Here is a 22,203-nt window from a genome sequence, read left to right as displayed (position 1 = left end):
TGGAGGAAAGTCAAACCCATCCTGTACCTCTCAAAGTAATCAATACAATAACAGGGAAAAACAAGTGGACAGAGAAGAGAAGAAAACTGAACTCCACAGATCCACTGTGTATTAGACCCAGATATAAGTCTGCGTGCGTTATATCCAAATCTCTCTTTTTTTTTTTAAAGATTTTTTTTATTGTGAAAATACTGTACAGAGGGGTTACAATTGCATGGGCAAGGTAATGAGTGCATTTCTTATCAAGCATTGTTGCTGCCTCCTTTGTTTCCCCTTCCCATCCCTTCCATCTTTTTCAAGCCAGTACCAGTGGCTCACGCCTGTAATCCTACTACTCAAGTGGCTGAGATCTGAGGATTGTGGTTGGAAGCCAGCCTGGGCAGAAAAGTCCCCATGAGCCTCTCATCTCCAACTAACCACTCAAAAACCGCAAGTGGCACTGTGGCTCAAATGGAGAGCACCAGCCTTGAGCCCAAAGAGGCTCAGGGACAGCGCCCAGGCTCTGAGTTCAAGCCCCACAATCGACAAAAACTCTTTTTCACAGGGAATGTTTTACCATTTAAAACTTTGCAGGGTAGTGAAACTACATGGAATTACTTGGTATGTAAAGCAGGCCCTTACCTACTGACACTAAGGGGAGGATTGTGTGAGTTGACACTTTCTCTGTGAACTTCACTTCTCCTAAGTACTACTAATTTTACAGGGGCTTTTTTCTTCTTTTGTGCTAGTACTGGAGCTTGAACTCAGGGCCTGAGTGCAAGGTTTTTCACTCACAGCTCACTTGAGCCACAGTTCTACTTACGGTTTTTCTGGGGGCTAACTGAAGGTAAGTGTGGCATGGACTTCAATACTGTTGCTAACTTTAAAGTATGCTCTTCACCTCCGGCTAACTTTAAAGGATGCTCCTTAGATCTTACCAAAAAATTATCACTAAATGGGTTCCACATTCCTCTAATAGCTAACTTCATCTTTTTCTCAGGTAATATTTTCTTAGAATAATATTCAAATGTAAAACAATGTCATTAACTGAAGTAAGGTCATAATTAGGTATGTTCTTTTTGTTTTGTTTTAAAGTCATGATTAGGAAAGCTTACATTTAAAATGATTTCAATTCCAGAATACCATGTGAAAATTCAAAATATCATGAAAGATTTACCTTTACCTTCACTAATAAGAAATTAATAAAATTAACTTAATAAATGCCAATAATTTTGGTAAAACTTTTAAGACAGCAGAAATTCTTTTTGCTTTGTAAAATTGCCAATTTTATAATACCCAGCATTCAAATTAAGACAGATAATTCCCTCAAGACTGCAATAATAATCTCTCAAAAATACTTTTGAAATATAATATCACCTCAAATAAGTTACTGAAGATTAATATTACTACTGAGAATTCTAAAATAAATTACTACAAAAGACCAAATTAGTATAAATGTCTTTTATCTTTAAGATCTAGCCACATAATTTTCTCCTGTTTTAAAATGAAACAATAATTAAAGTTTGATAGAGGTCCCTAGTTTCCCAACTGATCCTTCAAAGGGTATTATAAAGGTTTAATATGACTGACAATAGAGAAAGAAACTGATAATATTATTTTGTATTAATTCCCTTATGTAATAAGCCAGATATAAATGTTATAGGGTTGCAAATTCAATATATCCTTGGGCCTGCTGACTTTAAAATGTCTTTTCTTGATAGATGATGATCACTTACAGCTTATGTCTAGCAGGCAGATAAAGTAAAAGTTGCCTAATTATTTCCTGAATTTAGAAATACCTAAGTCACAAATATGGGCATTGCATTTCCAAAGAGCTACTCTTAAAGACACACACCAAAAAACTTCCTTATTACTTACATGCATCTGAACTGAAATCTTATGGAACTACTTAGCATATGAAATCACTGCTTTCATTTTAAATGGATACAACATTACCACCTAACATTCAGTAGGGACCAGGCAAGAATGTCTATTCTGAATTTTTGAGTACTTTCCAGTGACTAGGGCTGTGTTTATATGTTATGGATAAGACTCAATCCCCTGACCCATTTTAGTAGCTGAGCCTCTGTATTTTGTATCTAGGTCTAAGTCCTGATCCTCAGAAGTTGTTCCAAAACATGTTGTCTGGACCTCCTGCAGAGGAAGGCCTTATTATTGATCAGCCCTTCTAGCTCACATTTAACTCCTTTCTGACATACACAGTATATTTCTTCTGACAAAAATCCATGGCTTCCATGGTCAAATGTTTATTTAGTATTCAACTGGTTGACACTGAAAGAAGGAAGAGTAGATACAGAGACATATTCTCTTCATGTAGGGTTTTGTTTTCCTAATTAGAATCTGAGGGAGCTCTACAGCAAACTCTTCCTACCTGCACTGGCTGTCTATAATCCTTTGCATTGCTTCCTTCTGCAATTTTTCAAGTTGATTTGACCCAATTTCTCTGAGAAGTCCCTTTAGTGCCTAAGAACAGAGTCACAGACTTCAGGCCAAGTCAGCAACATGGCAAGATATGAACAGCCTTCTCCCTGGCATCTAGGCTACTCAGGCTTCCTGGACTTGGGATCAAATCACTGTCTGTTTAGCAATGAATATGATCTGCCCACTGACTTCTGACACCAAATCACTTGAAGCTTTTTTTATTGTGAAAATACTGTACAGAGGTGTTACAATTACATGGGCAAGATAACGAGCACATTTCTTATCAAGCAGTGTAGCCTCCTCCTTTGTTTCCCTTTCCCATCCCTTCCCATCACCCCACTCAGTCCTCCTCCCGTCCCCCCCCCATCAAAGTTGTAAAGTTCGTTTTCGACATAACGACTTGTACATCTCATTGTTGCAATGGGTCCACCTGTATCCCTATTTAAACGATTTGTTTTTTCCCTTCCCTTCCACAAATTATACCGACATCAAATACAGTGAAAGCAGGGGTTATACCATGGGGGAGGGGCATACAAAGCAACAAAGAAAACATCTTATAAATATGTTAGAAACAATCACATGAAAGAAAAAAAACATTTGAATACATATCTTAGGGTTCATTTCCCTAACATCAACTTATCTGACCTTTTCTGCTTGACTCAGACATATACTAGTTGTTGCAAATAAGGGAAACCATGGGGCCTATGTTTCTTTGGGCCTGGCTTATTTCACTTAATATAATTTTTTCCAGGTCTTTCCATTTCCTAACAAATGGGGCAATGTCATTCTTTCTGATGGAGGCATAGAATTCCACTGTGTATATATACCACATTTTCTTGATTCATTCATCTACTGAGGGGCATCTGGGTTGATCTTGTTCTTATTCCTCCTTGGTAAGCAGAACTGGATAAAAAGCATTGCTCAGTATGATACCTCAAACCATCCATCCTCCCCAAGTCCCTACCCCAAAGCTGCCAAAGACCATCACTACAATCAAACTGCATGTCTCCCAAGAAGTTCACAATGAAGTTAAGTACCCTCTGACCAGAACCCTGCTCTACAGACACACAGGGATTCAGTAAGAAGAAGCCAAAGAGACACCCAGTGCAGCCACGATTGTAAAGACACACAAGCAATCAGAGTAATGTTGTGCACCCTCCTTCTGGTAGTGAGTATATAGGAGGTATGCCTTAAGCGAACAAGCTTTCATTGAAGATAGACAAATGAACACACCATCAGAATGAATGTGACCCACTTAATTCTTGAAAACTGTTGAATTAGGTCTATCAAGCCCTATTACTTTAATGTGGAAGTAGAATTAGACATGTAAGCACTCTAGTCAAATCGCAGATCCCAAATAGCACATCTGGGACTGTCTTTTTTGGACAAAGACCATCTTCTAGAAAGAGGGCAAACAGAGTCTGTGTGAGTGACCCAAGAGCCAGGGGCTTGCTCCAGAGAAGATGGCAAAAGGAGTTATGCAGCTAGCTGCACTCAAACAACAACTTGACACATCTGGGCAACAGAATTGTTATCAGAGGTGCATTCCAGCTGTCATGTCTTAAATTGGTCCTAAATGGCCAAAGAGAACAGACCTAACAGAAGCTAGAAATCCCCAGTATCTATATGCCTCTTATTGCCCACAAATATTTGAACTGTTCATGTCTCCATCTCTTAAGCAGCACGTCTCTCAAGCTACATTTCTAAAGTAGTATCTCTTCCATTTTACTGCATATTGACCACTTGAAAAACCCACAATTTGGCTTCAAACCATGAGAGGGGTTCTTGGACTTTACAGATCAGATATACAAGAGGAGATCTATATCCCCAAGTGCTGACATTCTGTTGAGGAAAACAATACATTGGACAGGTGAGCACAGCATTACTGACAAGGGGTAAAAGAGGTGTGTAAACCTAGCACTGGTGGCTCTCACCTGTAATCCTGGTTACTCAGGGGGCTGAGATCTGAGGATCATGGTTCTAAGCCAGTGTGGGCAGGAAGGTCCATAAGACTCTTATCACTAATCAAATATCAAATAAGTCAAAAGTGTAGGTATGGCTCAGGTAGTAGGGTACTACCCATGAGCACAAAAAAAATAAGGGATAATGCTCAAGGTCCCAGCACCAAAAAAAAAAGAGGTATCCAGTTAACAGAGAAGAAGGCTTCAATTGGGTGTGTGGGGTGGGCTCAGGAAAGTTTCTTTAAGGTGATAGGGACACATAAACTCAAAGGATGAATGATACATATGACTATTGATTTGGGTCTTTGGATGGAGTTTGCAAACCTTGTGATCAGAGATTAATGTCAATCAAAGTGAAAAAATGCCTTCAGCAATGTTTTCCACATCTTACCCTGAACTAAATGAAGCTGCTACTGTTCTGGTATTTTTCATGAATTCTGCAATGTACTCATCCAATGCTATAACTCTTGGCTAAGAAAACATTTGGAATATCACCTGCAAAAGCCCATAAAAAATGTAATCTAGACTTGAGCTTAACACACTACTTCTTACCTCTTGAATATCTCTAACTTAAAAAGAAAAGAAAGAAAGAGAGAGATAGAGGAAAGGGAGAGAAGAAGGGAGGGGAGGAAGGAAGGAAGGGGAGAGAGAAAAAAGGAAGGAAAGAAGAAAAAAGAGACTAGAAGGAATAACAGGACACTGGAAGCTCAGTAAGCACCCTCAAAGCTCCATAAGATAAAGAGTCTTTTTATCTTAATTTGAAACTTAAAAACAGACTGGCATGTATTCCCTGGCTAAAAGATAAATACTCCAAGTGTCAGAACAACAAATGCAAAAGCTTTAACACTGAAACCAATCTGACTAACGTTAAGAATCCTTAAGAAAGCCTTGGTGTGGCAGCTGTGGGCATGTGCTATCTGCAGGTCCTGGAGGTAGAAGTCAGAACTCAGAAGGCTATAAAGACTTTGTGATAACATTTTTAAAATCACTGCAGAGCTTTCCTGGAAGGCAAGGTAAATTCTTCCGTGAAGAAAATATATGCAGATTTAGCTCTTTTCTAAATGGAAAGATGAGCTGCAGAGCTTTACACCATTTGGAGGTTAAATTTGCCCAGTGGGAAGACCAGTTAAAGGAGAATTACAGTGGTTTAGGCTTCAAAAAGAAAAGAAGAAAAAGAAGAAGGCAATGAATCAATGCTCTGAAAAGGCAAGCAGTATTTTCAGCTTTAATGTTACCATATGTTATTTTCCCCCCAGAGGAAAATAAATATTTTAAGGTATATTACTATTGTGATTCATAAATAAGAATATGGCACTGAGTTATTTTTATCTGACACTGATGCTACCAGTAATTAGTTTTCCATTACAGCAGATGAGTGCTACTCCAAGAGGTAAAAAGTGAGAAAACGCATGCATAAATAATAGCAATGTTTCAATGTTTTGATACTAAGTTTACTGTTAAAGGAATAAATAAGAAATTAATGTAGTCAGTACAGATCTTGATGTTCTACTTAAAACAGTACTGTAATGTTGATGATAACTGATATATGTACTATATAGCATGTAACATTTTGTTTACAAATCAGAGTACCCTAGAACTAGCACAATCTTGATTCTTTTTGTTATTGTTTTATGGGTTTGCTTTTTTAACCTAATAGCATGTGTTTAGAAAGAAATAAAGAACAACAAAAAATTAGTGATCTAGGAAGTTCAAAATTGATACCTTCAGGGGCAAAGTACTTGATTAGTACCTTTGGGGACAAGGATTCTAATTAAGTCAGCAATTTATGATGAAGGTCAAAGTCTTTTCCATTTTTAAAAATTTAAGGACTGGACTTCTGTTTAACATCTCAGTTTTCCTTCTGAAAAATTTAAATAATGTAATCATTGAAGACACATAGCAAAATTCAAACTGAGCTCTTGTCTGGAAATCTATTCCACACAGATCAAGTCATTTTGCTTTCAGGTTGTAGGTAAAGCTAGTGTCATAGGGCACTTTGAGGATGCTTTATAAATACACTGTTCAATATCCAGAAATTCCTATAGCCAGAACATTGAGTATGCCTTTGCAAATTATTTCCATCAATTCTTCAAAGAAATAAATGCCAGTAGGCATCAGAAGTGTGAATCATCTTCAGTAAGTAAATGGGATTAATCTTTGACTCTACCTCAGTAACCAGAAGATACATATACATACACACACGGACACATCTCACTTTCTTCTGTGTGGAAAGATGGTTTAAGGAAGAAGGATGATAATGGAGGCATGTCATACCTAATCCTGCTCCTGAAGAGCTTGTCCTGTTGTGTCAATCATTGATGTTACCACAAGATAAAAGAATTATCCCCATGTAAATGTGTCACCAAAAAGTATGGCCAGAACTACCCTCTAGCTATCCTTTATTCCCTGTGGAGGAAATAAACCTCTTCTGGAAAAAAAAGGAGTAAGACATTCCATCCTACAAATAAAGCTTGTAACTAAAACGCCGATCCCTGGTCTCAAATGTGCTGCATTTCAGTTCTATTCATCTATGAATCCCCAGTGTCAAGGCCAGTACTAATAGTCATAAAACAAATGTTTATAAGTAAACAAGTAAACTACTGACAGGCCAAATGGGTCTAATTATCCAAAAACAAAACAACATTTGGGTGATTATAGAACAAGCAACACACTCCTTAGATGTTTTGTTTCCAGATAAGTTCACTTCATTCTGTGGCTTTTTGTTTATATTCCAACTGCTCTAGTCCTTAATTTCTCATTCTGGAAAATGGGACAAAACCAGGTTTATTCTAACAATTAAAAAAAAAATCTTACAGTCCTGCTTCTTTCTAAAGACCATACCCAGAAACCTAGGGAAAGCTGCTTCATAAACAGCACATCTATGGGGAGTCTTAAAAGAAATTAAAAAAAAACTTTTAAAGAAAAAGGTATTTAGTGTTTTATATGTTTACATAGGTCTATATTAACCTATATATAAACATATAAATAGAATATACAATATATTCTGTAGCTAAGTACACATTATACATAATGAGTAGTACATATTATTCTTAAACATATACAGATAAATATGTTTCTATATATAATTACATGTATTTTTCTATATATAATTACATCTATTTTTTCTATATATAATTTTTCTATATATAATTACATCTATTTTTCTCTATAATCCTTACATATGGAATCCGACAGAGAGTGTTATCTATTGTCCACAGAGATTGGAATCATATAGAATACAGACAGTATATAGATAATTTTCCTCTAGAGTCTTGCTGTTTTCTCTTGGCTGGGAATCTACATGTCTCTACTATATTCTCACTAAGAAAATAACTTTCTTCCGCTCTTGGCCCTCCAAAGAATGCCTCCTCCTCTTTCAGCAATATTCATCATTTTTCCCCAAGATCTTTGGCTTCCAGAAGAGTAAAAGTAGTCTCTGCATTCAAATAACTCATGCTTTCTGTCCACCACTCTAACCTCCTTCTCAGGCAAGAAAATGCAAGGTCTAAATTCCTTCTTAAAATGTAAGAAGGAAAAATGTAGCAAGAAAAGGCCAAATCAAAATCTTCATTGCAGTCAGTTTGTCTCCACCAACTGTTTCCAAAACAAAAACCTCACCTTTGTTCATCAAAATCATCCTAGTATGCATGAAAAGATACAATCCTCATCTTTTCCAAGTTTACTTTCTAGTGAGAGACAGAGACCAGTCAACAAGGAAGTAGACAATGCGTGAGAGCTGTATGGGGTATTCCCAGAGCCACAAAGAGGACGAGCTGGAGCCAAAGAATGCATCTAAGGAAAAAAAGAATAAGGGTCAACTTGGAAACAGGGGGCAAGAAAAAAGAAAAGTAGGACCAAGTGGAAGAAAGAGCAGCCAAAGATTCAGAAATGAATCCAACATGTCTAGAAAAAAATAAAAAGAGCGGACTACATGGCAGGATGGTAGAAGAGGACCAAAGCAATGTCCTGGAAGAAGAAAAAGGAATGTCAGGAAGTTCTCACCTTGTTCAGGTGAGAGATGAGGAAGTATAAAGTGAAGCAAAGGTAGTGCACATACGAAGGTGGGGAAGGACTTGAGAGGTATGGAAGGAAGAAGCTAGTGGGAGCCTAGGTGTTTGGGTTAAGGGGGAACAACTAAACCATTTGTTTCATAAATATTCACTAAGTACCTTAGATATGCCACACTGTTCTATGTGTCAGAATCCAAGAGTGACATTTCCTCACTAAGGTACATGTATTGAAGAGCCACATAATATAACTGTGACCACAAATAAATTTCTAGTTACAATTCATGCCAAGAGCCAAAGGAAAACTGTAGAACATGGTAAAAAGATCATGGAGAGCTAGTGAATACTAGAAGATTAAAGAAAATTCCTTTCAAGAAGAAACTTTTAAGCCAATCCTAAATGATTAAGCCAAGGGACAAATGGAGAAGAAAATGCCCAAGGCAGAATGGAATGGAGTACAGTCAGAGTACTGAGGCATAGTTGAAGCAGGGCGACTACTCTTGGTGATATGGCTGATACTTGGCTGTGAGGGTGAAGGTGAAAGGACACTTAAGGGAAGATTCCAAGCTTTCAGGAGTAGGCAGCTATAGGTCAGCCACAGAGGGCAATGAGTTCGTTCTGCATAATCTCTCTAGCAAGGAGTAGGCACATCTTCCGTGTGAAGCTATTCTCTGCCTTGGGATGCAGCTCTTGTCCTTGATTTGACCTTTTCTTGCTACATTTTTCCTTCTTACATTTTAAGAAGGAATTTAGACCTTGCATTTTCTTATCCGAAAAGGAGGTTAGAGTGGTGGACAGAAAGAATGAGTTATTTGAATGCAAGGCAGAAAATGGGCACAAGTTCTTTTTGTCTTCACACAGGAGTCCATCTCTCCACGACTCAGCTTTTCTCCTGAGTACAACAATGCCACCTTCTTGAATCTCTATGAACACAAAGACCAACAAAGCTCTAGCTGCTGCTAAGCCTTAGTTGGGAATGATGTGGATTAATTGGTAATGTTCAATGAGCATTATCCCTTTGGAATTACTGATTTATCCTTCAAAGGGAATATTCCAGGCCTAAACCTACTGATTTCCACCCAGTTTCAACAGTAGAATTCTTTTTATCAAACTTATAAACTTACTCTTACAAAGAAGCTCAGCCTGAAGAACAGATGAAAAGAAAGCTATTCTGGTGGACACTGAGGTGAAGGGCTCTGAGCCTTCTCCATCGGCTTCGTACCACCTCGTCTCCTAAGTGATCCCTGCAGAACTTTGAGGGTTTGCCTGGATTCAAAGGTAAGTTGGGGGAGATGGCAGGAAGTCTGGGATAGGGTAAGAAACAGACCTCAAACTGCAACATGAAAGCTAGAAAGGATAAAAAGAAAAGTGAGCTCAGGATACTTAGGACCTTCTCTCCACTTGAAAACCACATTTTAAATAGGCACTACATTGTTATACGTTAAATATCTGCTAAATGACAAAATGACAGAGTTCGGTCATCATGTTAGCATGGAGCAGATGGGGAACTCTCAAAGAAGTTTAATAGATGGCCATGTGCGAAGGCCTGTAGTACAGCCCAGGGGGGCTGTCCTTGGGCTGGAGGAGAGCTCTGAGAAGCAGGGGCTTTTCATCAGAGAGCAGCTGGCATGGCAACCTTCTTAGAGAGAACACTGAGAAAAATGGCCACCTCACTCACATTGACTCTGTTCTCCTGTACTTGAATAGGAGGATAATAATGAGCAGGAAGGAGAAAGGTAGAAAGCTAGTCTGGAACAATAAATAGGAATCCCATGGCACTGGAAGCTACTGTGATTTGTAGGTGTGTGAATACTTTAGTATCATTTTAATACCTAGATTACAGTGAACCATGTGACCACGTAGAGTATACGCTATGCAAAATGGCAATTATAGAGTTAAGTGTAGGGAAATGAGGTAAGCTCACAGAAGCTGAAAACTGATGCCTATGACATCATGAGACAATTTGAGTTTTTAAGTATTTCTCCCTGAGGTGTCTAGGAAAAATCTGACCTTTCATTAAAGACCATTTCAGGCAGATGATTGATTGGGTCCACTGTCAAGAGAAATCATGTTACCTTGGCTTTCCAAGTATGAATTGGGCACTAGTGTTGGAACAGCTCTGTCACCAAGCAGTAACCAGATTCTCCAGAGGTGCACTCAAGGTCATCCCTACTCTTTCTGCACATCATCTCTCCCTCATGAATTTTGAGCCAACCCACCCTGTCTCAGTGCCTGACACTGAAATTTTCTCCTGATTTGGCATTTCACTTTCAAATTTCATGTCTATTCTATTTTGGTGCCATGGACAAGATTTTGTTAACATTCTATTATACATTCATATGTGCATTCATACATCCATCTCTACTCTATTTCATACTTTTACAGCTTTAGGATTGTATAAACTCTGGGACTTTATTAAATACTAAAGTCTACTGTGTAGTGGAGGCTATAGTAAATAGGAGCGAATCCAAAACTTATCCATGCAGTTCTCATTTCCTCCCAAAGGAATTTAAAGAAGGCTGTTAAAACACAATAGCACATTTTAATGAAGAAATTAGGGAAACATTAACTGATTTCCTATAATCCACTGAGTTTAGGCTGCATATTATTTCATGATTTTGACTTAAATAATTAAATGGATGATTACTCTGTACTATTAGTTCTTTTGCCTATGTCTGGAAACATTGGAGCCGTACAAATGAAGGTTCCTGATGACATTTCCAAGCGTCTATGCTTTAATAAGCTGATCCTGATCTATAGGTTCGGAAGAACACAATTGAGAAATGTTCATATACCTGGTGATAGGCGATAGTGTGCTTGTAAGTACATGTGGGCATGATGTGGGCATTTGCTTTCATTTATCTAAAAGCAGACTTCCTTCCTGCCTCAGTTTCTATCCTGACCACTTGATTTAGAAGGCTATTGGAAGAGCAAACCACAAAACAACTAAACTTGCTTCTTTCACTTGAAATATTCATTTCACTTCTTTAGTAATACTGTTTAATAGGATTGTCATTTCTCTTTTTGCTAGCAGCTCGGAATGATGATTCTTTCATAAGCCATTCCCCTAATATGTTCTGCAATCTCTAGTTTTCATTTCTTAAAAACAAAATCAGAACCGAAATTTAATGCAAAACCCTCCAGGAGCTTCATTGTTTTCTTTTGGTATTTTCTAGATTTGTTGTACACATGTATTTCTAAAGTACTAGGTACTACTCACCAGTTTCTTCAAAACATTCTTTGCACTCTTCATGGAAATAAAATAGCCCAATTTATTATTTTGTCACTGAATTCACAAAACATTGGTGCAGGTGAAATTAATTAGGTCAAATAATAACAAGTAGAACAAATGGTACAACTGAATTTGAAAAGAAGACCACCGGCCTTTGGTAAGGATATAAATCACTTGTTGGTTAGAGTAAGCATCTTAAATAAAAGGTCACACAGTAATTATATTAGACTAACTATTCAATTATGTTTTGTGGCACAAAAGCAACTGTAAGCTATGAGTGAACAAATGGTAGTAGTTGTGTTACAATAATACTTTATTTACAAAATTGGGCAGCTAATCTCAGAATGGGAGTACAGTACTTACACTAGAGCAAAGGTCCTCAAACATCAGTATGCATCAAAATCAACCAGAGTTTCCAAGTAGTAGATCTGAGGTGAGGCCCAAGAACTTGTGTTTATTACAAATCCCCAAGAGATGCTGGTACTGCTGGGTCTAGGAGTCACTCTTTGAGAACCACTAGATAAGAACTTCACAGATTGGATACAAGTGTCCAGAGTGCTTAGAATGAGACTGTGTATTTAGTAAAGGTATTTTATTCTAGATTCTTTAAAAAAAAATAAGCCACCAAAATACTTACTATCTAATGTTTTACAGAACAGTTAAACTCAGAAAAACAAGAATAAGGGAAAAGCGATAGTACAAAAGAACAAGAACAAAAACAGGTCAGTATTGCTGAACTGGCCACAGCTTCATAACACAGTGAGGTGCTCAATCACACAAGCTGTCTCTACAAAGACTGTTGACCTACATTCTTGAACTAGTTCTCAATGGAGTCAAAGAAGAAGGAAGTATATGTGCTGGCTTCTTCCTTGTATGTCACTTATTGGTGGTTATTTTTGTTTTGTTTTGTTTTTTGTTGTTGTTGGTGGTGGTGGTCATGGGGCTTGAACTCTGGGCCTGAGTGCTGTCCCTGAGCTCTTGAGCACAAGGTGAGCTCTCTACCCCTTGAGCCACAGTGTCGCTTCCAGTTTTCTGGTGGTTAATTGGAGGTAAGAGTTTCCTGGACTTTCTTGCCAGGGCTGGCTTTGAAATACAATCCTCAGATCTCAGCCTCCTGGCTAGCTAGCTAGGATTACAGGTATGGGCCACCAGCACCTGGTTATTGGTTGTTATTTATCAACAAGGCCAGCTTGTGATTTTTGCCTTTCACACAGCATTAGAGGTGGCCAGAACGTTCCTGTGTCCTGTCCTCTTCAATATAGCCTATACCTTAAAAGCTACAGCCTGTCACCTTTAAATACCTTATCATCATATCAAAAATGCTAGAGATGCATTTTTGGGAGATAACATCTATTTCTCTGACTTCAACTAAAACTTAATCTACTAATCTAAGGACACTTTACAATGTACTCTTTCCCATGTCTCAAAACAAATCTTGGCATTTGACAGGCCCACATCCATTCCAAAGGATATTATCTTTGATGCTTAGGGGATCACATCTTACATTACAAAATCATACATAATCATACATAATCATTAGTCACAGCTGATCAGACAAAAGGTAGTACATAACAAAGTAAACAATATGGAGTTTGGCAGTGACACAGATGTCCTGAAAAGGAAAGGTGGGAGGAACAAGCAAATTTCTCAAGGAAATGAGAATACTGAATGTCCACTTGGCATTTAATGTTGAAGGTAATAGAATTCAATGAAATAAAGTCAACACTGCATCTATCCCAAAAGCAAGTGGAAGTGGGATAAGAAATAAATGAGTTAAGAAAAAAATACTGGCAATGCAGAAAGGAGAGAAGGGCACAGACAGAAAGAGTAGCTTGGAATATTGGCTCTGATTGTTTTCTATGTTTAGTGCTCATGCAATCCAGCAGTAATTCATATGCCATTATAATGTGACTCCTGGCTTTGGTCCTCCTCAGATCATGTTCTGTTCTAATTTGTATAACTCTTTCTACTCTCTATCCCAGCAGGATGCTTGTCATAGCATCACTCCCTAAATATAAATATCATGTTTTTGCCTGTGTGCCTTTCCCTCCCATGACATCATTCACCAAAAACCAGATCTTATCAATTGAAATTCTTCCCATCTTGCTTAATGATAATTTTCTTCATTGTACCAGTGTAGTTTTGGAAAACTTAATCTTATAATGTATATGAATCCTAACTAAGCATGTTTATCACTTATACTTCTTATGAATTCTCAGATCCTACTAGGTAGGAACAAAATATAACTATTATTCTTCCACATAATTTACATAAACAAATTTTCAACTAATAATTGGTAGTTTATCAACTACTCAAATTCTTCTGTTGCTTTACACAACCCAAAAGTTGTTCCATTGAAGATTATTGTTATAAGGTACAGCCTTGCTCTTTAGCTCTTTACACTGAAATATTACCTTATTGAAACATCACAAAGACCTGTCAGCTAGGCACTGTCACTGTATTATCTCCATTTTATTTGCAGGAAAGTAAAGTTGTAAGTAACAGTTGAAGTACTTACACAAAGACAGACATTAATATTGGGATTTGAATACAAATAGATATCAGCATTTTTACCTTTTCCTTTCATGTTGCCACACTAAAGTGTAGCTTAGGCTGCAATGAGCCAAGTGTAGCTTTTCTTCACTGGAGAAGTGGTCCTGGTGGGAAAAGGATACATTACTAACAGGCCAACATTGTTTTCTTGAGACAAGATTCACAAACCTAAACAAATACAATCTTGCAAATTCCAGCTTAGACACCATTAACAAGCATAATGAATACATAATATAGAAAGCAAAGAAACAATCACAAAGGATCTTGAGACCCTCCTCCACTTTGGTAGACTGCACTAGAACCCAATTGCCCTAGAACCCAATTCAACTGGGGCTAGAGCTACAGGAAATAATAGGTGAACAGAATAGTTAATTGGAAGATGTTCACATTTTAAGCTTGTCAATAAAGATCAGAATATTATACCCAAATTCCCTATACCTTTTCTTGTTTCCTTGGAAACAGTCCAGTCTAGGGAGAAAGACACAGGAGCAGCTGCTGACAGCAAATCACAGCATAGAGCTGTGTGTACAGAGATTCTCCACCCTGCCCCAACCCAACTCACATGCTGTCTGGTACAAGGCTGTGGATGGATATTGGTTGAGCCATGAACTCTTCACCCACAACATTCAAGTTACCACCCAACCATTGGTACAGTGTAAAGAATTCAGACTCTGGAGCTTCTATTCTAAGGATAATCATTGCTCTGTTCCTTATAAGCTGCTTAAGTAATTCACTCTATCCTCACTAGGGTTCAATAGTCTGTAAAATGGGAATAATTATTTTAACACATAGTTGAGAGATGGCAGGTAGATTCACGTTAAATTAAATAATACATTTTGTAGAACCTTAACTGGGACACATGGTAGCTCTTATATTAAACATTTAAAATTATCTAGCTAATTCTGTGTGTGTGAAATAGAGAAACCCTCAAACTTAAATTATCTGAAAATCAAATTATATCCACTGATTATGGTTTGGGGAGCATTAAATGAAATAATGTAAGTAAACCTATATTACTTGTTACTTACAAGGCACTAAATTAATATTACTAAATCTTTCCATGTATTTGCTCATAGGCAAGCCCTCAATAAAATTAATCCACTCCTAATGACCTCAGTATGACATCTACAGTTCCACAGCCCTCAGGCAAGAGAAGCACTTTGAATGAATTTTCTTATTTTTGGGAAGCCTGCCAAATCATGATTGCAGTTCATACAATGGACTTGCTTAAGAATCTGCTGGTCACACTGTTTAACTCATCACATTGTTTTGTTTCAGCTGCTGAATAACTGAGTGCTATGAAAACTTTTTAATATCAGCAAACTAAGCATTTTGTTAGATATTTACTCCTGTGTATTAATTTCAAACAAAGAGTTTACAACAACTATGCTGAAACAAAAGGGACAAAACAAAAGCCTAACAACCAGTGACTTGAAAATCGAGACGAAACCCAAGTGTTTTGCCAACCAGGCAAGACACCATTCTGCATAGCAAGAATTTTAGTTTGTACTCAGAATATATGAAAGAGAATTATCACAGTATTTTAGACTTTCTTCATATTGAAACAAACCCACAATGGCCATTGATCTGCATTTAGACAAGTTCTGAATTTAGACAAGAGCCAGAATCTGGGTGGAAATGAATTGTGGAACAGTAAATTATATTCCCAAATTGCATAACCTCTGTTATTTGGGGCTCAAAAAATATGACAATGAGCAATTGCATGCCCATCAGATGCTCAAGATAACAGGAGATTACCAGAAATCAGAGACATTAACAGTTTTGTTGAGTAAAAGCAATACAGGAATTTATAAATGAAGAAAGAAAAAAGCTACAAAAGAGTCTCATAAAAAATCCTAAACCACTTAAAATATTTACTCATTTTTATCTCTCTCTACGGAGCATTTCAAGGTCATTTGAACAAAAACTGAAATAATGAAACTGCACCTCAATGCAAGTGCTTTATAGTACAGAGCGTGATAAAGGGACAGACACCAATACAGAGAGCGGAGAGTTATATTAAAACGCTATGTGAATGACAGCAGGGAACTTACAAGGAAGGGCTGTTAAGTGTAGGAATTAATAACTATGCTTTTTCCTAGCCTCTAACACTCTGGCTTCAGAGTTAAATTAATTAAAAGATATAAAAGTATAAAATGCTTCCTTTGTGTGTATAATACAGAGAGGAGAGATTTAAAATTCCCATGGGAGAAACCATCATTACAACTGAATTTCTGGACCATTGTGGCTCCTCTCCAGAACAAATTCTCCTGTCTCTGTCCAAACAATTGTACCCTAATTTTAGCATTCCCGTAGAGGTACGGTGCTCCCTTTTAAACCATGGCCTAAGTATATGACCGGCAATTTATTTCAAGAGTCACAATGAAGGATGATTTTTGTATCTACAGATCTGCAAGTAGACACAACTCTGCATTAATCAAGATGCCTCAACTTTAGACAAGTTTCTTCCTGACCAAAGGCCCTTCTCTCAAAGAATTTTTCCCTTAGAAAATTAGTAATTCTGAATTCTTTCTCTGCCCCTTTGAAATGTAAATAAAATTTCTCCCCGTCTCTTACCAGTTCTAAGACTTTGGACTGTCTTTCTCAAGGACCTGGGAGCTATCCCTTTGAAATGTAATCATCAAAAAAGAATGTCCATCTCCAAGTCTCTGTGTGAGAACTGGACCCTAACTAGAACCAGCACATTGTAAGCAGACACAGCTAGCCTTAACCACTGATGAAGCTCTCTATCAATGTGGCTAGAAACTTGCCTTTTATTTCCAGATGACTTCATTTTCTCTCTTATTGCAAATAATCTTGATTAAAGTCTTTGTTGCTGTTAAGTATGGTGCATTTTTTTCTTTGACAGCAAATATGATTTCTAATGAGTCACTTGAGCTTTTTGACTGGTTAGAAAATTCCATAACCAAATAATACAAAATATATTTGAAGTACAGATGCAATAACAAATTTCATGTCAACAATTTAGGAGACAAAAAAGTTACTTTAATATACTTTAAGAAAACTTAGGATCACAATGTGGTAAAGACAGTTGTTTTTCAAACAAAACAAAGAATGTATTGTCTGGAAAGCCAATGGCATAGAAAGATTTTACAAAGAGAGATTGCATATATACAAAACAGTCCACTGAAACAAGGCAGTAAAAGAAAATGTGATAAAGACTATACAAAAGTAAAATGACTCCCACAGCGAACTTTGCAGGACCAATTTTAGTTAAATGGTGCCATGAATATATAGCAGAAGGCAAGAAAGAAAAAAATAATATGTTAGTTTCCCATGACAACTACTGAATTAATGGCAAACATGATGCTTTTGTCCTGATGTTTTAAAGACCGTACCTAGAACAGGAGCTTCAGATGGGAGCCTTTGTGTAACATATACTCCTTAATGCAGCTTTTGATACTCAAAGTGCAATGATTTGCACTCTGACTTCCAAACCAACATGCAGAGCTCAGAAGTAACAGAAAAATGACTGGTAAAACAATTAAGTGGGGTGGGACTAAACATATCCAGAGGAGAACAGCTGTGAAGGATGACAGCAAATTTTAACAGATAACACAGAGTGGAAAAAACTGTTCAACTCTGTTGCTTAACTCTGGTCCAAGATGCTGATATGCAGAGTGTTAGCCACTGTACAGATGTGGGTATGAGACAATAGCAACTCATATTTGGTGATGAGATTCTTAGCAAATGACTTCACTAAATAAGAATTTAAATTCCTCTCATTGTGCATTCAGGCAGAGATTCAGTGGTTGTGAGATGAAGCTTCTAGCCCAACATTACAGAAGAATGCTAGAAAGAAGTTATTGAGACTCCAAAGTTAATTCTAATTGCTGTGGTTCACGAGTGTAATCTTAGCTACTCAGGAGGCTGAGATCTAAGGATCACAGTTCAAAGCCAGCCTGGGAAGGAAAGTCAAAGAGACTCTTATCTCCAATTAACCACCACAAAACTAGAAGTGGCGCAGTGGCTCAAAGTGGTAGAGGGCTAGCCCTGAGCAAAAAGAGCTCAGAGACAGGGCCAAGCCCTGAGTTCAAGTCCCACAACCAACAAAAAAAAGAGGACACTTCAAATACATGCATAACATTGTTAATAAAGGAAGGAAGGATAATATACAGTGGAGAAACCCAACAGATACTACCTTAAACAGGACATGAAATTAAAATCACTAGTAATGGGATAGATGAACATTATCTATCCTCTGATGAAAGGCACATCATCTATGTGCTTTCCTTGCCATAAACGATTGACCAGAATTGGATTATGAAATGACAAGTACAGGAATCCAAATATAAAAACTCTACAGAACTATATTGAACTACTCAAAGGTGTCTAATATTGTGAAAGCTATTAAAGGCAGAGAAACTTTTCTAAATTTCAAGAATAATTTGTAAAGAAGACTAAAAAGGCTTCACAACTAAATGTAATACATGAGGTTTGTTTAGACACTATTCTAAGACATTTGTGACATTTGAATATGAACTAAATATTAGCTGACATAAAAATGATATTTGAGTGAAATGTAGAATGTAAAACTGTGTTTTGCTGTCCTCTAATATTCTCAAACAGTTCTGAAAACGTTATATACATGTTTGTATTACACATCTCAAGCTTAAACAAGAATCTATTTAAAAACTAGTTAGCAAAAGCTTAGAAGAGAAAATCATGCTTACCAGAAGTCCATTGTCTATTTACTAAATTATATTTAGACTACTTCTTGAAAGTACTGTCTTAGACAAGATATTTCAAGGAAATTTGGTAGAACTTATTTTATTCAAAAATGCAAGAAATATAATTGATATTTCTCTTCATATAATGTAGACAAGCTGAAGGAATCTTGAGTTGAATGTCCACATGGCAAAGTGAATTCAATCTTATCTGAATGGGCATAATTCAGAGGATTGACAACAGCTCCAAAGCATCATGATGCAGGAACCAGCTCCAGTTGGATTAGAACAAACATACTAACAGAATTCATTAATGACAATGAAAATACTTTCAGTGACATAGTCATGATTCCAAAGGTCTTGAAAGACTAAATGGGCCAAACCAACAACATGATACATATTTACGGTCATATTGGTATCAATTCCTTAATATATCCCCAACAAATATGTGCCAGAAAGTTGGGATAGAATTATTTTTTAAAGACATAGCACTCTTAACCTGGAAGAGTGATTATACACTTCGAAATACAATTCCCAAGTGCTGGTGGCTCATATCTGTAATCCTAGATACCTAGGTGGTTGAGATCTGAGGATCACAGTCCAAAGTCAGCTCTCATCTCCAGTAAATCACACACAAAACATCTGGAAGTGGAGTTCAAGTGGTAGAGTGCTAGCCTTGAACAAAAAAACTCAAAGACAGCCCAGGCCCTGAGGTCAAGCCCCAAGACCAGCACATAGAAAAAAATATACTGAAGTAAGTTACTGAAGGAGCGAACACAGAGGCCTTAGATTTGAGTGCCAGTGACATAAGCAGACAGAAGAGACTGCCTAGGAGACAAGACACACGTGGAGAAATTATGGAGTGCTCTAAGAACAACCAATTCCAAGGCAGAGTGTCACAATGAAGGGATGGGGGAAAGTGGAACAGGGAAAAGAGAAATCGATCAACCTGGCAATGGGAAGGTATATATAAAAGTCCTGAGCAGATGTGGTGGCATATATCAACCAATCCAGAGAAGCACAGTGTGGTGAGATCAAAGAGGAGAAGGGGCGCCAGAAATTTAAAAAAAGAAAAAGGCAATCTTAGCAGCTGCAAATCAGAAAGCATTACCAGGTTTATTGACGCTTAATTTCAACTTCATTGACTATGACAATGCAATGTCCCAAGGATATCATGGCAAACAAGGGCTATGAGGTCATGAATTGATCATCATCAATCACATCCAATTTAAAATCTGTGCTTCATTCTATATAAATTCAGAGAAACTAAAATCCTGATAAAGTGTTAAAGAAACAGGAAGTAGGTCGCCTAAAGGGAAGACGCACCATTTCAGAAAGCTTATGTAGAAATGTCAGACAAGCCATATGTGACACAGGAATTGTGATTGGGATATATTTACTGAGGGTTAATGAATAGAAGTTCTAACCATGCATATTTAGCTTGACCTTAGGAAGACTTATGAACAGATAATGGATCAAGATGAACTGGCTGTCCAGAGAAATGCTAAACCTCTCAGGCTGACTGATAAATAGGAAAGGAATTCATAGAATTCTGGTCCTTGAATGAAATAATTAATAGGCTTTCTACAAATTCAGAAATTGCATAATTCTATGATGGTACCATTTCCATGACACTGGTAACATATTCAAGAGCTACTCAATATTCTCATGGAAAGAATTTGAATGTGACCTAACTAATAATTTGTAAAAATAAAATTTAAAATAATATCTGTTCCATGCTCTATATAGAGCTAACTCTGAATTTTCTTTTTTAAAAAAAGGTACGTGTATTTGTATGCATGTGTGCACACATGCTTAAATTTAGGTCCTGGTCGCTGTCCTAAAGATTCTTTTTGCTCAAGGCTTGTATTCTACCACTTAAGCCACATTTCTATCTTTCTGCTGGTTAACTGGGGATAGAATCTCAGGGACTTTACTGTCTGGGCTGGCTTTGAACCATGAGCTTCAGATTCAGCTTCCTGAGTAGCTAGGATTATAGGTCTGAGCCAACTGGCATCTGGTTTACTGTTATTTTTAAGGAGTGAACAAAAGAATTACAATTTCATAAGTCAGGTTATGAGTACAATGCATTATGGGCACTTCACCCCTTCCTTTGCTTTCTCTCATTTTCCCCCCTCTTATCCTACCCACAAGTTACACAGTTCATTTTTAACATAATGTACACTGAATACAATGACTGCATTTATTCACCTGTATTTCCTCCATTCCTGTACAAATGAGAAGTACAAGTTGTCATGTCGAAAACGAACTTTACAACTTTGGTGGGGGGGAGGAGGATGGGGGGGGCGGGGGGAGGCTGAGAAGGGATGTGAAGGGTAAACAAAGGAGGAGGCTGCAATGCTTGATAAGAAATGTACTCATTATCTTGTCCATGTAATTGTAACCCCTCTGTACAGTATGTTCACAATAAAAAAAAATACTAAAAAAATAAAAAAATCAAAGTTGATGTTAGGCACTGGAGGCTGACATTTGTAATCCTAGCCACTTAGGAGGCTAAGATCTGAGGATCACGGTTCAAAGCCTATCCAAACAGAAAAGGCCATTAGGCCCTTATCGCCAATTAACCACCAACTTCCAGAAGTAGAACTGTTGGTAGTAGAGTAGTAGCTCTAGTAGGAGAGCACTACAGCTCAGAGATAGTGCTCAGAGCATATGCTCAAGTCTCAGGAACCACGTTCATACAAACACGCACATTCAAATAAATGTGCTCAGAAGAAGAAATATAATCTATAGAAATATCTGATGTCACAATTATTGATCATAGTAAGTCGGGGGGGAAGGATCTGAAGACAGAGAAACTTGGATTAAATCCTATTTCCATCTTGAACTAATGAAGTTTTGTTCTCTATAGAGTTGTACATACCAACTACTTTACAGTACAGTTTGAAACACCAGTATCTATCCTAAGCAGCAGAAACAGATGGTAATTAACTATTGGGAATTAGGAGCATACAAGTTTGCAAGGCAGGGCTGAGGAGCAGCTCAGGGCTGTGGAGTGACGCACCCAGCACACACCTATAGAGCAGATCCAATGCAGATATTGCCATCGCTGGCATTATTTGACATGGAGAAAATCAAGAAGCTACTGTTCCAACTGCTAATTTCATACTACTTCTACTAGGATCCGAGACCCACCACAACACCCTGCTAAACACTGTATGCTTATATACTGTCTCTCTACTCCACGCTGTCACCATTGCTACAACACACAACTGCCTCCATGGAGGTGCCTGCAGATCAGAAGTGTGGGTCTCACCTTCTGTCTGCATTCTCAGCACCATGGAACACATCTGCTCAATGGAAGTTAGGTCACACATTGA

General features: G+C 37.6%; 2 long non-coding RNA genes across 2 annotated transcripts in view; both read right to left on the bottom strand.

Annotated features, from left to right (window-relative positions):
* The window catches only part of LOC138831952 (uncharacterized), a 41,746-nt gene extending 22,645 nt beyond the window's left edge, over nt 1–19,101 (bottom strand). Inside the window, exons 1-2 of the long non-coding RNA XR_011373465.1 lie at nt 18,869–19,101; nt 14,196–14,278 (exon numbers count right to left, since the gene is read on the bottom strand). This is a non-coding gene — a long non-coding RNA (uncharacterized lncRNA). The remainder of the gene's footprint in view (nt 1–14,195; nt 14,279–18,868) is intronic.
* Nucleotides 1–22,203, bottom strand: part of LOC138831951 (uncharacterized) — a 651,402-nt gene that overhangs the window by 304,792 nt on the left and 324,407 nt on the right. The gene's annotated exons all lie outside the window — the stretch shown is intronic.

Source organism: Dipodomys merriami, unplaced genomic scaffold (genome assembly GCF_024711535.1).
Source record: "Dipodomys merriami isolate MVZ:Mamm:240054 unplaced genomic scaffold, mDipMer1.0.p SCAF_2, whole genome shotgun sequence".
NCBI classification, from domain to species: domain Eukaryota; kingdom Metazoa; phylum Chordata; class Mammalia; order Rodentia; family Heteromyidae; genus Dipodomys; species Dipodomys merriami.
The sequence above is the reverse complement of the archived record's forward strand: the minus strand, read 5'-3'. Positions and strand labels throughout refer to the sequence as shown.